The sequence below is a fragment of the Callithrix jacchus genome, chromosome 4 (genome assembly GCF_049354715.1).
Source record: "Callithrix jacchus isolate 240 chromosome 4, calJac240_pri, whole genome shotgun sequence".
In the NCBI taxonomy this organism is placed as follows: domain Eukaryota; kingdom Metazoa; phylum Chordata; class Mammalia; order Primates; family Cebidae; genus Callithrix; species Callithrix jacchus.
The window spans coordinates 54,986,596-55,000,824 of NC_133505.1; the positions used below are offsets into that span (position 1 = coordinate 54,986,596).

The following is a 14,229-nucleotide window of genomic DNA, read 5'->3' on the forward strand; positions in this document are numbered from 1 at the left end:
TTTTAGATTAAAAACATAATACATAGAAAGGCTATATGGAGTGTATAGCAATGGTTTTCTCTGGGGACAGACTTGAAGATCAGCTTTTCATTTTCTTTTTCGTGTTTATGTATATTTTTAAATATGCCCACAAGAAATATGTATTCTTTGTGTAATTTTTCTCCAGGTTAGTATCTAAGGACACAAGAATTGGGACATACATGAGGTGCTAGAAATGGTTGTGTTTTAGGACAGGATCAGAAAGGGACTTTATTGTTGTGAAAGAGGGATAGAAAAAATAATGCCAATATTTTTCATTAAAATAATGACATGATAACAAAATTATAACCCAGAGGTTCTCATGTATATATGGTTATGATGAGTTTGGATAAGTTACCCAAACTTCTGTAGGCCGTATTCTCCCATATATAAAATGAAGACCCGGATACTCTTTTTTTACTGTTATTATACTTTAAGTTCTGGAACACATGTGTAAAATGTGCAGGTTTGTTAGATCTGGGTACTCTTAATGTCTCTTCTAGCTTGAAAAGAAACTGCTGTGACTGATACCTTTCTCAACAGTCATGGGACTTGAAGCAACTTTACCCACCTTCTACCTCAGACTGAAAGAAGGTTCTGATTCCTACCCACATGCCCAGAAAAAATACATATTATCTAAGAGACAAACTTAGCCAGGCAAGGGCAGCCTCTTATAACCCAAAAGTGTCTTAGGCCCTAGGATAAACTCAACTGTTAGAATTGCTAAGGAAAAGTCAAGTTAATTACTGGGTTGTCTACTTTCAGACAGGATTATACTTTCCTGTGCAAATTCCCTTTCCCTTTTGTGAAAGGAAAGTTCCTCATCCTTGGATCTATGCCCAGTGGATTGTGCTTTGCCTTGGGGCCACTGTTTGGCAAGGTTTAGTTCACAAGATAAGTAGATAATGGGAGATCAGTGTCTCTACCGAGTACCTTTTCATATTTTTTCCTTATGACTTTTTTCAATTGTTACTATATCTGCCACTTCCATACTCAATCTTCCCACTCTTCAAAGTTTAGCATTCAGCTTCCCCAGGAAATGTTATCCAAACAAATTCTTCCATAGTAACTATTCCCTTGTAGGAATTTTCATGCATTTATTTCCAATCCCACACAACTGAACACTCATCCCATCTTCTTGTCTATGTTATCATCTACTTCTCCGTGTAAGCCTTTTTACTCTAGCTGGACTATGAAGACTGCGATAACAGAGATAAATTATTTAACTTTTCTCACTGTCTAAGTAATACCTGGTATACTGTTCAGGCCAAAGAAGACAGTGATGGTAAAAGACAATTTTGTTTAATGAAAGTTACCAATTTTCTTTTAAATTTTGATTATTTTTTTTTTTTTTTTTTGGAGATGGTGTCTTACTCTGTCACCCAGGCTCAAGTGCTATGGTGCCATTTTGTCTTACTGCAACCTCCACCTCCCAGGCTAAAGCAATTCTCCTATCTCAGCCTCCCGAGTAGCTGGGATTACAGGAGTAAGCCACCACACCTGGCTAAGTTGTTAAAATTAATGGGGTTTCACCATTTTGGCCAGGCTGGTCTCAAACTCCTGACCTCAAGTGATCCACCCGTCTAGGCCTCCCAAGGTGCTGGGATTACAGGGGTGAGCCACCATACCGACCTGAAAGTCACCAATTATTGATCAAGTTTACTTTTTGCCAGGTATTGGAATCCAATATAGTGTCTGTAGCAGGTATAGAAAAAGACCAACACTTAAACCTAAAGGTTCAATCTCATTAATTTTGAGATTCAGAAAAAGGGGGCTTTGCCTCTACCATCATAAATACCAGCTCACCTTTCTCCTGATACTCTACTAGTAGCCTTGTGGAGACTGAAATAACTTGGCCTTCTTGTAAGACTTAATATGAAGCAAATCGGTAGAAAAGTAGCAAAAAAGCAAGATATCTGAATGCCTTGAAAAATCAGAAAAGAAAGAAAAGGTCATGGAGTTTGGACTATGATAGAATATGGAAGATGTCTTAGAAATAATCAGTGAAGTCATCATTTTACAGAAGAGCACAGTAAGGCTCAGGGAGTAACTTGCCCAAGGTAGATAAATGGCAGAATCAACACCAAAACTTATGTCTCTGGCCTCTGAAGTCCAGGATTCTTCCTAATCTGATCACAATTTATTTTTTCTACAGCATTCTAATGAAAAAGATGCATTAAATAATTGTACTCATTTTCTACCAGGATGCAAAGTGTCCTAGAAGAAGGAAGAACATGCAGTGGAATGATCCAACTTTCCTAGTTCCCATGATGCACTGCTTTCCTCTCTTCATGCCGGTAATATGGTTCCACTTTTATATTCCACAGTTCTAAAATCAACGCTAAGATTAAAACTAAACAATCAAACCAAAAGAACATACCACTAGTTCAACTTTTGGTTAATAGTAGGAATGACTCATGAGATAATTCCTGAGCACATACGATATGGGAGTCCTCTGCACAAGCGGGCTTAAAATCCTTCATGAACATTCTCAAAGCCTAAAAGTATGTTTGTTAAACAGTCTTCTAAAATGGTGTTCTTAACCTAATCAGTTTTGCTAAAGTTATATAGGTGTTGCATTTGGTTGTGTGTGGTCCACTGGAAATAGTGTGGTCATCTAAGACCTAGGCAGGCCAAATCCTCTCACTGATTCTGTGATGGGAACAATAGTTGGAGAACATCCATAGTTATGCAGCTGATATGATGAATTCAGTTGTTAGTTGTTGAGATTGTCTATATCTTCAGAACATTTAGGGAACTAAGAAAAGACTCTTTTAGCTTGGTTTGGGTGAGATAACGTATCTAGATAATCCCTCAATTATGGGATTGACTGAATAGCTTATTTCACACCTATATAGTAAGGGACTCTTGTTAGCTCAGTTTGGGTGAGATAAAGTATCTAGATAAGCCCTCAATTAAGGCATTGACTGAATAACTTATTTCACACCTATATTATATGGCAATTATTTTACTTCTTCACTAATTGATTCCATAAACCAGCACTCCATGAATCATCACTATAAAAAACAAATGGCAAACATTCTGTTTTTTCCATTGAATCTCCAGTGGGGAATTAAAAAGACTTTCAGAGGAAAGACTCTACAGACTCCAAGCAAATATTTCAGAAAGGGGCTAGAATGACATTCTCCTGCAAGCTCTTTACACCAGCTTGACTTATCCCCCCAAAAGTAGGATATGGCTATTAAAATTCCCCTTTGCAGATGAGAAAAGTGAAGTTCAGAAAGTTTGAGTAATTTGCCTAAAACCAGCAAGTGATGGAATTATGGAGCTAAGTGTGGTGTTCACATGTTCAAAGTGTGGTGTTCACATGTTCACATGGTGTGCCATGTTCTACTGCTTGCCTTACACCAACAAAACAAAAGGAAACAAAATTTTAAAAATGGATATACTTAACTGTTGTTAATTCTCATAAAAAATATACAGGAAATGCAAATACATCCCACTGTAAAAGCAGAACAACTTTATAAACCTCTGGTAGGCAAAAACTACATGTTAGCACCTCTCTTATCAGGTTAGCAGTTTAGTCAAAGTAGGCAATGTAAACGTGGTATCTAGAGCTTATTTTAAGTTTCTGGTAAGTCCTTGTAAATAGCCCATTTTGGAATTGCAAGGCTAATGGCAAAGGATTATCTTTCTTTTTTTCAACTTTTATTTTAAGTTCAAGGGTACAAATGTAGGTTTGTTACATGGGTAAACTCATGTTATGAATGTTTGTTGTACAAATTATTTGATCACCCAGGAATTAAACCTAGTACCCATAAGTTGTTTTTCCCTATCCTCTCCCACCCTCCTCCACCCTTCAGTAGGCCCCAGTGTGTACTGTTCCCCTCTGTATCCATATATTCTCATCATTCAGTTCCTACTTACAAGTGAGAGCATGTGGTATTTGGTTTGCAGTTCCTGTGTTAGTATGCCAAGGAAAATGGCCTCCAGTTTTATCCATGTCCCTGCAAAGGGCATAATCTCATTCTTTTTTTATGGCTACATAGTATTCCATGGTGTGTATGTACCACATTTTCTTTATCCAGTCTATTATTGATGGACATTTAGGTTGATTCCATGTCTTTGCTGTTGTGAATAGTGCTGCAATGAACACATGTGTGCATGCATCTTTATAACAGAATGGTTTATACTTCTTTGGGTATATACTCAGTAATGGGATTACTGAGTCAAATGGTACTAATGTCTTTGTGCCTCTTTGAGGAATCATCACACTGTCTTCCACAATGGCTAAACTAATTTATACTCCCACCAACAGTGTATAAGCATGGCAAAGGGTTATCTTTCTCTGTTCCTTTTGTATCAAAGCTTCATATTTTACACTATAACAGTATTTCTCAAACTGCATATTGATGTTAATTTAAAAAAACATGTACAGAGAAAAATATAAAATAAAACAGAATAAGATTTAAAAATAAGAAAACATTGGAATACATGTAATATGTGTTTCTCTGCTTCAGAACGTCTTCAAGACCTTAATATACCAGTGCTCATGGACTGGTTCTCAAGTGTATCTGACCACAGGACCTTTAGTCTTCTTTTTGAGTACTTCTATAACCATCTTATGTTTATGGAATATGCTTTTGAAAACACTGCCCATTTCAACGTTACTTTCTTGGAGACCCTAAAGTCTCAGAATTCCCAAGCTTTGTAAGATATAGGATAGTATTTGTATCTCTGACTATAAACCTTGTGACTAACTTATAACTTAAGAAAATGCTTCCGAAGTAAGCTAAATGGTAAGTCAAATAAATATATACATTGTTTGTTGAGGAAATCTTCAACAACAAATCTAGGTCATTTCATGACTGGTTCTTTCCTATCACTCAGGATTTCTCTGACTATCCAGTCCCAACCTCTTTTTGCCTCCTTCACATTCCTTGAGTCGATTTTTATCACATAACTCTGTTTAATTTTTTCATAACACTTATCAGTATCTTAAATCATTTTACAGTTTTTCTTGACTTAGAATCTAAGATGCATGAAAGTTGAGTCATTTATATTTCCAACAGCTACTATGGTGCCAAGTACATGTAGAACAGAAAGTTATTTCATTCATTCATGTATTCATTCATTCAACAAATATTTACTGAACACTTACCATGTGCCCAAAACCATTCTGGTTCTGGATCCAGCAATGAGTAAAACAGGTATCAGTTTACTCCTTGAATTTTGTGCATACTGGATTTGTTTTAATTAAACAACACTGCATTCTCTTTGGGGATGGCATGTTTTAAACCAGTGTGGTTATTATATAAAATTCAAATTACAAATAACTAATTTACCTAATTTTGTAAATATAAATTTTCATATGGCTTGTTTTTCTGTAGTTCGTAGTTATTTGTTTTAAATCAAAGAGCCAAAAAATTTTTTTATTGCATTTTAGGTTTTGGGGTACATGTGAAGAACATGCAAGATTGTTGCATAGGTACATACATGGCAGTGTGATATGCTGCCTTCCTCCCCATCACCTATATCTGGCATTTCTCCCCATGCTATCTCTCCCCAAATTCCCACCCCCTCCTGTCCCTCCCCTATTTCCCCCCTACAGACCCTAGTGTGTGATGCTACCCTCCCTGTGTCCATGTGTTCTCATTGTTCAATGCCCACCTATGAGTGAGAACATGCGGTGTTTGATTTTCTGTTCTTGTGTCAGCTTGCTGAGAATGATGGTTTCCAGGTTCATCCATGTCCCTACAAAGGACACGAACTCATCGTTTTTGATGGCTGCATAATATTCCATGGTGTATATGTGCCACATTTTCCCTGTCCGGTCTATCATCGATGGAGAGCCAAAAATTTTATGTGTATCATCTCATTTAATCCTGACAACAGACCTGTGGAGTAGAGGCTATTTTCTCCATTTGATACATGAGGAAAGTGATGTTATAGAAATAGCTTTCCCAAGACACTTATCTGGTAGATACGTATTATATGAATATAAGTCCAGTAGATTTGAAATCAAAGCTCACATCCATTACTACCACATCCACTGCCTACTTCTGATATTAATATAACCCAAGAGTTATTAACAGAGAAAAAAGCCAGAAGCAGCAAAAAATGCCTTAAGTCAGTGGGCCTTTGTATTGCATTTTGTGATTGTGTGAATTCTCTCTGATTCTTTGCATTTGAACTCCATTTCAAAATTCTGGACAATGCATCTTATTACCTCCCAAAGATCCCACTGGAATCACAGGCAGGTGTGTGCACCACCTCAGAGGTAGTGACTTCTATATTTCTGACACTTACTATCTCCCTAGAGAATAAGACCATGTGGTTATATTTTGTTGCAAGGATGCTGCAAAGGGAAGATAAAACCAACAAAGGAGCTGAAAGAAACCAAATAAAAGAGGACAATAAGGAGAATAAAGACAAGTTTAAAATAAGCTAAATTTAGAAATCATTTGAAGTTCCATTGTTACACAATTTGTCTTGCTTTCCAGCAGTCCAAGTTCTGCTGACTTGATGTGTGACCTTACCAGGTCTCCTTGCCCTTCTCTGTCAGGCTTAGGACACTGTGGAGTGTAAAACCAGCCCTGGGCTGTTGAATTCTGACTTCTTTAATGTGGGATAGCAAGCCTGGTATGTTTACATAATTGTTATTTTGGATTTTTCCATTATATACAGCCAGATATAATTCTAATTGATACAATCAGTGTATATTTTTAGTATTTAAAAAGCTACATTTGAAAAATCCCTTGAGAATGGACAAAATACTCAAAGAATTTAAAAAGTGGCAGTATAAATAGCTATAAGGAAAAGAACACTAAAGAAGAAGGGAAGCAGAGAGGAGAATAAGGGAGGTTGAGAAGACTGAGGATGAGAGAGAAATAGGTGGAGAAAAGGAAGAGGAGAAGGAGGAGAGAGGGAGGGAATGGGAAAAGGAAGGGGGAATAAAAAAGAGAAGACAGAGAAGAAAAACGAGAAGGAGAAGAAAAGAAGTAGGAGAACAAGAAGAAGAAAGAAAAGGAGGGAGTGGAGAAAGGGAACAATAGCAGCAAGAAAAGAAGGAAAAGATTCCATTGAAATGTAAACTGAAACTCCTTCACTGACATTTAACTCATATCCTCCATAATCTTGGTAACTGTGGAGCTCTCCTTATTTGTAGAATACAACTTTTCCCAAGTATTTCATTATTACATTCTTCTAGTATTTCCATCCAAATCCATAAAACTAAGGCTCATAGTAGGTTGGTGCAAATTAATTTTTAATGGCAAAAACTGCAATTACTTTTGCACCAACCTAATGATGGGCCAGTATGCTCTTTTAAGTTAACTTGATCAAACCCAGAGGTCATTTATTAACTAAATTTTATCAATTTATACTAATGTAAGTATTCTGGGAAGGTTTACAAATGAACCTTTTTCTCACTTTCCTCACTGAGGCCAGAATCTTCCTGGGGTTTGTACCTGACTTCAATTTTTTTTTCAAGCTCCAAGTCAAAATCATTTCTCCCTCTCCCTTTGATCCTCCCATCTGGAGTGGGTTGACCCTCTCCTGAGAATCTAGGTCCAATCCTATCCACCACAGACTGGTTAGAAGGTGCTTGGAGAAGATGATGGCTATTCCCTAAAAGAAGACTCTAATGCTTGCCACACTCATATTTGGCTAGGGTGCAGGCCTTGCTTTGGCCGATGCAAATGGGCAAAAAAGTAAATGTGAGAAACAGAAAGACTTCTGTTCACTCCCACTCCTTGATTAGAGAAAGACTCTCTGGCAGAAAGAGAGAAAATGTGAAGAGGAAATAATGAAGAGAGATTACAGGGGAAAGAGGAAAGAGGAGGTGGCATTACCAGAGGGAAAAGGAAGAGGAGCTAGACCAGTGTCTGAGGATGGTCCAGGATCTACTTCATCAATATTTCCCATTGGCCACAGCTGGGGACACAAGGAGGAGCCATCATAGAGCCCCAGGCCACTCCTGGGAGCCCTGTACTCACTGCCACACTAGTTTTCCTTCCTGCTGGCACAGGATGAAGATGTTTCTTCAGCAACAATGGTACTTTGCCTGTTTATCAGTAGATGTGATCTTCATTTTAGCCCATGTATCATTGTTTCAGCCAAGATCTACTTGCCTTTTGTGAATAATCCCCTGCCTTATCCTCCACCACCCGCCAGCTGCCTCTACCACTCACAACACTCAGAGGGTCTCAGGACCCAGCAAGCTTGCAGGGTAGAGCTAACTGGTAAGGAGAAGCCTTCCAGACTTGGGTTTTACATAAACTAAACAAATTGAGCTCTAAACTCTCACCACGGTTGGAAATTCTGCTGTCATTCCCACTATTTGTTGAGCCTGAACTTGCTCCTCCATTGCTCAATCTTTTGTTTAGCAGCTGTCTTCAGGTTCATGTTCCTATATGTGTCTCCCCTTTAGTAACTGATCCTTGGCTTCATTTGCAAGTTCCAGTGCCTAATATGACTACACAAAACCATTTAATTTCCATTCATATGTGGTCAGCTCAGTCCTGGATCAGCCATCCTTTTTCACCTGGCAGTCTTTTTGCCTTCTGCAGATGAGCTTTCTTTTCACCACAGAATTAGAGAGGAGCTATTCAACATCGAGCAATTCACAATCACAATTTTGTATTCTTATTTTCTTCTTTACTAAAGCAGAAGCCAGAACAAAAGAAAAACGTTTGCTATAGAGATTCACATGTGAAATCTGGTTTTGCAAGTCAGAGGGCAATTAGTGTAGTGGCTCTTGCTCCAGCCCCATCCTGTTTTTGGCTTTTGAAGCTAATGCTTGTGTTATTAATTTGCACCAGATGGATGCTTAGCAACAATCAAACGTGATGTATTAAATATGAAACTACTTTCTGAAGGAGCTCAGAATCACAAAACAAGATCATTGGAAAAAAGCCCTTGAAAACCCCTGTAAATAGAACATAAAAATCTGAAAGATATATGAAGATCATTTCCCCACATTCCATTTATTGATAAATAAGCTAGAGTAAATCAAATCAATTAAATTTTTGGAGTGGTCTAAATTAATTTGGTTTCATTTTATGGTATTTGCTCTCCAAACTGAGAAAACTCAGTTTAGTTTTCTTCATGGCATGGTAACAGAAATAATTTTTGAGTGATGTTGAAGCTTATTTAAATCTGATCCAAAGGACAACATAACATTTAAATTATGTTATATAACTCTTATGTAAACGTACAAGATAAGTTTTCTGCTGAAACTAACAACCTCCAAATTTTAATGGCTTAACATTGTAAAAGTGTATTCTTTGCTATTTTTACATTTCAATGTGGGTTGTGCTGGGAGGAGGTGACCCTTCTCCATATAGTCATTTAGGGATCCAGGCTTCTCTCTGTTGCTCCACCATCCCTTGGAGCCTGAGACCCATCACTGAATCCATAACTCCTGCTGGTAGGTCGAGGAAGAAAACAGAGCAGTGCATGGAAATTTTTTTATAGGCCAGGCCTGGAAGTTAGTTGTACATCACTTTTGTCCACATTATTGGTCAGAACTCAGTCACATGGCCACACCTTACTGCAAGGGATGCTATAAAAATGTAATGCTGCCTGTTTGCAGAGGAAAGGGGAACGAGTTTGGTAAAAAAGTTTCAGACCTCAAAAGATTGGAAAAGATTCCTTGCTCAGCATAGGAAAACCAGAGATAGAAGAAAGCGTCACTTATGAAAAAACAAAGGCACAAAGCAAGGGACTGCAGTTTTCAGCATTAATAAAACATGCATAACATTTTAAAAGGGCTGAAGGGCCAGGCACGGTGTCTCACACCTGTAATCCCAGCACTTTGGGAGGGGGAAGCAGGCAGATCACCTGACCTAAGAAGTTCAAGACCAGTCTGGCCAACATGGCGAAACCCCGTCTCTACTAAAAATAAAAAATTAGCCAGGCATGGTAGTGTCTGCCTATAGTCCCAGCTACCAGGGAGGCTGAGGCAGGAGAATTGCTTGAACCCAGGAGGTGCAGGTTGCAGTGAGCTGAGATTACACCACTGCACTCCAGTCTGGGCAACAGAGTGAGACTTTCTCTGAAAAAATAAAAAATAAATAAAAGGGCTGAGGTCATGTCTCAGATGAAGCACCTCCTTTGGATTCTGGAAGGTATATATTTGATGCCCATGACTTAGTGGTAACACAACTCTTCAGTCACTCTCAAATTTTAACAGTAGCAGTTATTCCAGCATCTATTATGTTTATGATGTTTGTGCTCTGTTATTTTAATAATTTTTATATTTAATTTTATTTATATAATCTTATGATAAAAAGTATGCCTCATATTTCAGAAAGTCCTGGGAACACGTGTGTGTGTGTGTGTGTGTGTGTGTGTGTGTGTGTGTGTGTGTGTTGGTGGGAGTAATGGATGAATGCTGTGAAGAGAAGCAGGCAGTGGGCTAAAATATTCTAGTGAAAGCAATCTTTCATAGCAATTAATTGCCTCTGAGAATTTGTGAAAGGTTGAATAGACTCTTTTATCCCCAAACTGTACTATCAAGCATTAGAAATGCTAGTTATTGACTATTGATGGCTATTTTGTTGGAAATATATTGAAATTTTGTAGCATCTTCTGCTCTTGCCACTTTCTACATAACAATTCACAATTCTGAAGATGTGGGATAATGGAATGTTGATGGAATTCAGTAGATATTTTCAGAGAAAAATCACTGAAGAATCTTGATAACATGACTAAGAAGCTAGAGAAAGTGAATGCTGCTTATTCCTGTTTAAGTCTCCTTTCTCTGATTATACATTACTGATGGCTCTGTAGAAAGTATGAAAACACTTAGAGAAAACAGTTTTTTAAAGTAAAAGCTAAAAATACATTAAATCATCCTCCTGGTGGACAGCACAGCTCCATGATATTTTAAAAGCCTCAGATACATTTGTGCTTAGAAATAACTGGAAGAGAGCATTGTCTCCTTAGTCTTTAGAGATGTGGGGATTTGAAAGGTTTCAATGTAGAATCTGAAATATCTGTCTGACTCACAGAGTCTATAGAGGAGGAAGCAGAGACACAGTTAAGAGCACAGATTCTGCAGCCAAAATGCCTGCATTCAATTCTGACTGGCCATCTACTACCCTTGTGACTTTAGCCAAGTCACCCAACCTTTCTGTGTCTGTTTCCTCTTTTTAAAAATGGAGATAATATTAGTACCTAACACAAAGGCTTGTGGTAGGTATGTGATGTTAGGCAGGCTCTTGGGAGGGATATAGCACCTCTGTAATAGGGACATCCTTAAGGGCAGGGTGTCTCTCTCTCTCTCTCTCTCTCTCTCTCTCTCTCTCTCTCTCTCTCTCTCTCTCACTCTCTCTCCCCTCCCTATTCCCCTCACCTCAGTACTTGACATTCTTGGTTCATTGTAGGTAATGACCTGATGAATGTTTTCAAACATATTCTCTGGATTTCCATGAAGCCACCTTGAATGACACATTATGCTACAGAGAAAGTTCAGCAAAATCTCAGTGTGTAGAGTCTTACAAATTGAAATATGGTTTTAGGGCTCACCTAAAAACATTTTCATGATGTTTAATCCATTTATGTTTCCAACCCTGACCTACAGGGGACCATGCCTTGCTTTTGTTTTCTTCATTTATTTATTTTTAAAACTGATAAAGGACTTTAATACATACTTCACCAGCAAGCAGTTGAAAGATGTTTAACATCATAACTTTTTAATGTTGATTTTATTTTACTTTTTTAAATTATACTTTAAGTTCTGGGGTACATGTGCAGATCATGCAGATTTGTTACTTGTTTTGCTTTTGGGCCAGACGACAAATTAATACAGGATAGGAAAAGAATGCCAAAAGTCAACCTGGGGACTAAACCACCATTTTCATCTATTTTTTTTTTCTTGTTGCCCAGGCTGGAGTGCAGTGATGCGGTCTCGGCTCACTGCAACCTCTACCTCCTGAGTTCAAGCGATTATCCTGCCTCAGGCTCCAGAGTAAGTGGGATTACAGGCACCTGCTACCACACCCGGCTAATTTTTGTAATTACAGTAGAGATGGATTTCACCATGTTGGCCAGACTGGTCTCGAACTCCTGACCTCAGGTAATCTGCCCCTCTTGGCCTCCCAAAGTGCTGGGATTACAGGTGTGAGCTACTGCTCCTGGCACCATTTTCATCTTTTATGTTAAGTTTTAATCTTGAACTCCTGGAACATTTTCACAGAAAAGGCAGGTCCAGGATTTTTTGTGGCCTCTTCCACAGGAGAAAGTAGAGGAGCTAGAGGCCTCTAAAAATTTAGTTAGGAAAATCTGAAGTTATTCAGAGCAACCTGGCAGAGGAGAATGTGAAATCCCTGGGTCTCAGATAAGAGGCTTATTCATCTAGAATGGCAAGTGAAAATCAGGATGGCTGAGATGGACAAGTAGAGTGGCAGTGGCCCCAGCTACTGGAGAAATACAAAAATAGGATTAAAAAAATGACAACTAGAAGTTTCCAGGGTCTGACAGTGTTGAGAGCTGCAGTGAATACTGACTTCAATTTACAGGGAAATGTAAATAGAAAGGGTCAGGAAGTTGATCCAGAAATGTTTTTAGTCATTACTGTGTCTTATAACTGTATGATACTTTATGAGCTACGGAAGTCATGAAGTGATTGGATCCAAGCAGTAAGGTGAGGTAGCAGGTAGACCTGTTTTGTAGGATAAGAACAGTGGCTGTGAGATTGAGTAGAAACAAACCGACAGCCAATATCACACTGAATGGGCAAAAATTAGAAGCATTCCCTTTAAAAACTGGTACTAGACAAGGATGCCCTCTCTCAGCACTTCTATTCGATATGGTATTGAAAGTTCTAGCCAGAGCAATTAGGCAAGAAAAAGAAATAAAGGGGATTCAGTTAGGAAAAGAAGAAGTCAAATTATCCCTATTTGTAGATGACATGATCATATATTTAGAAGACCCCATCGTCACAGCCCAAAACCTCCTTAAGCTGATAAGCAACTTCGGCAAAGTCTCAGGATACAAAATCAATGTGCAGAAATCACAAGCATTCCTATACACCAACAACAGACAAACAGAAAGCCAAACCATGAGCAAACTCCCATTTACAATTGCTACAAAGAGAATAAAATACCTAGGAATACAACTAACAAAGGAGGAAAAGATCTCTTCAAGGAAAACTATAAACCACTGATCAAGGAAATAAGAGAGGATACAAACAGATGGAAAAACATTTCATGCTCATGGTTAGGAAGAACCAATATTGTGAAAATGGCCATACTGCCCAAAGTAACTTATAGATTCAATGCTATTCCCATCAAGCTACTATTGACCTTCTTAACAGAACTGGAAAAAAACCACCTTAAACTTCATCTGGAACCAAAAGAGAGCCCACATAGCCAAGACAATCCTAAGCAAAAAGAACAAAGCTGGCGGCATCATGCTACCTGATTTCAAACTATACTACAAGGCCCAAGTATTCAAAACAGGATGGTACTGGTACCAAAACAGAGATGTAGACCAGTGGAACAGAACAGAGGCCTCGGAAGCAATGCCACACGTCTACAACCATCTGCTCTTTGACAAATCTGACAAAAACAAGCAATGGGGATACAATTCCCTGTTTAATAAATGGTGTTGGGATAATTGGCTAGCCATTTGCCGAAAACAGAAACTGGACCCCTTCCTGATACCTTACACTAAAATTAATTCCAGATGGATTAAAGACTTAAACATAAGATCTAACACCATAAAAACCCTAAAAGAAAATCTAAGCAAAACCATTCAGGACATATGCACAGGAAGAACTTCATGACTAAAACACCAAAAGCAATGGCAACAAAAGTCAAAATAAACAAATGGGACCTAATTAAACTTAAGAGCTTCTGCACAGCAAAAGAAACAATCATTAGAGTAAATCATCAACCAACAGAATGGGAAAAAATTTTTGCAATCTACCCATCAGACAAAGGGCTAATATTCAGAATCTACAAAGAACTAAAGCAGATTTACAAGAAAAAAACAAACAAACCATTCGAAAGTGGGCAAAGGATATGAACAGACACTTTTCAAAAGAAGATAAATATGCAGCCAACAAACATATGAAAAAAATGCTCATCATCACTGGTCATTAGAGAAATGAAAATCAAAACCACACTGAGATACCATCTCATGACAGTTAGAACGGCAATTATTAAAACATCTGGAGACAACAGATGCTGGAGAGAATGTGGAGACAAAGGAACACTTTTAAACTGTTGGTGGGAGTGTAAA

At 38.2% G+C, this 14,229-nt stretch overlaps 1 long non-coding RNA gene across 1 annotated transcript in view; it reads left to right on the plus strand.

Moving 5' to 3' along the window:
- The window catches only part of LOC118152870 (uncharacterized), a 40,458-nt gene extending 26,472 nt beyond the window's left edge, over positions 1-13,986 (plus strand). Inside the window, exons 2-3 of the long non-coding RNA XR_004741819.3 lie at positions 2,223-2,315; positions 11,872-13,986. This is a non-coding gene — a long non-coding RNA (uncharacterized LOC118152870). The remainder of the gene's footprint in view (positions 1-2,222; positions 2,316-11,871) is intronic.
- Positions 13,987-14,229: the final 243 nt, after the last annotated feature.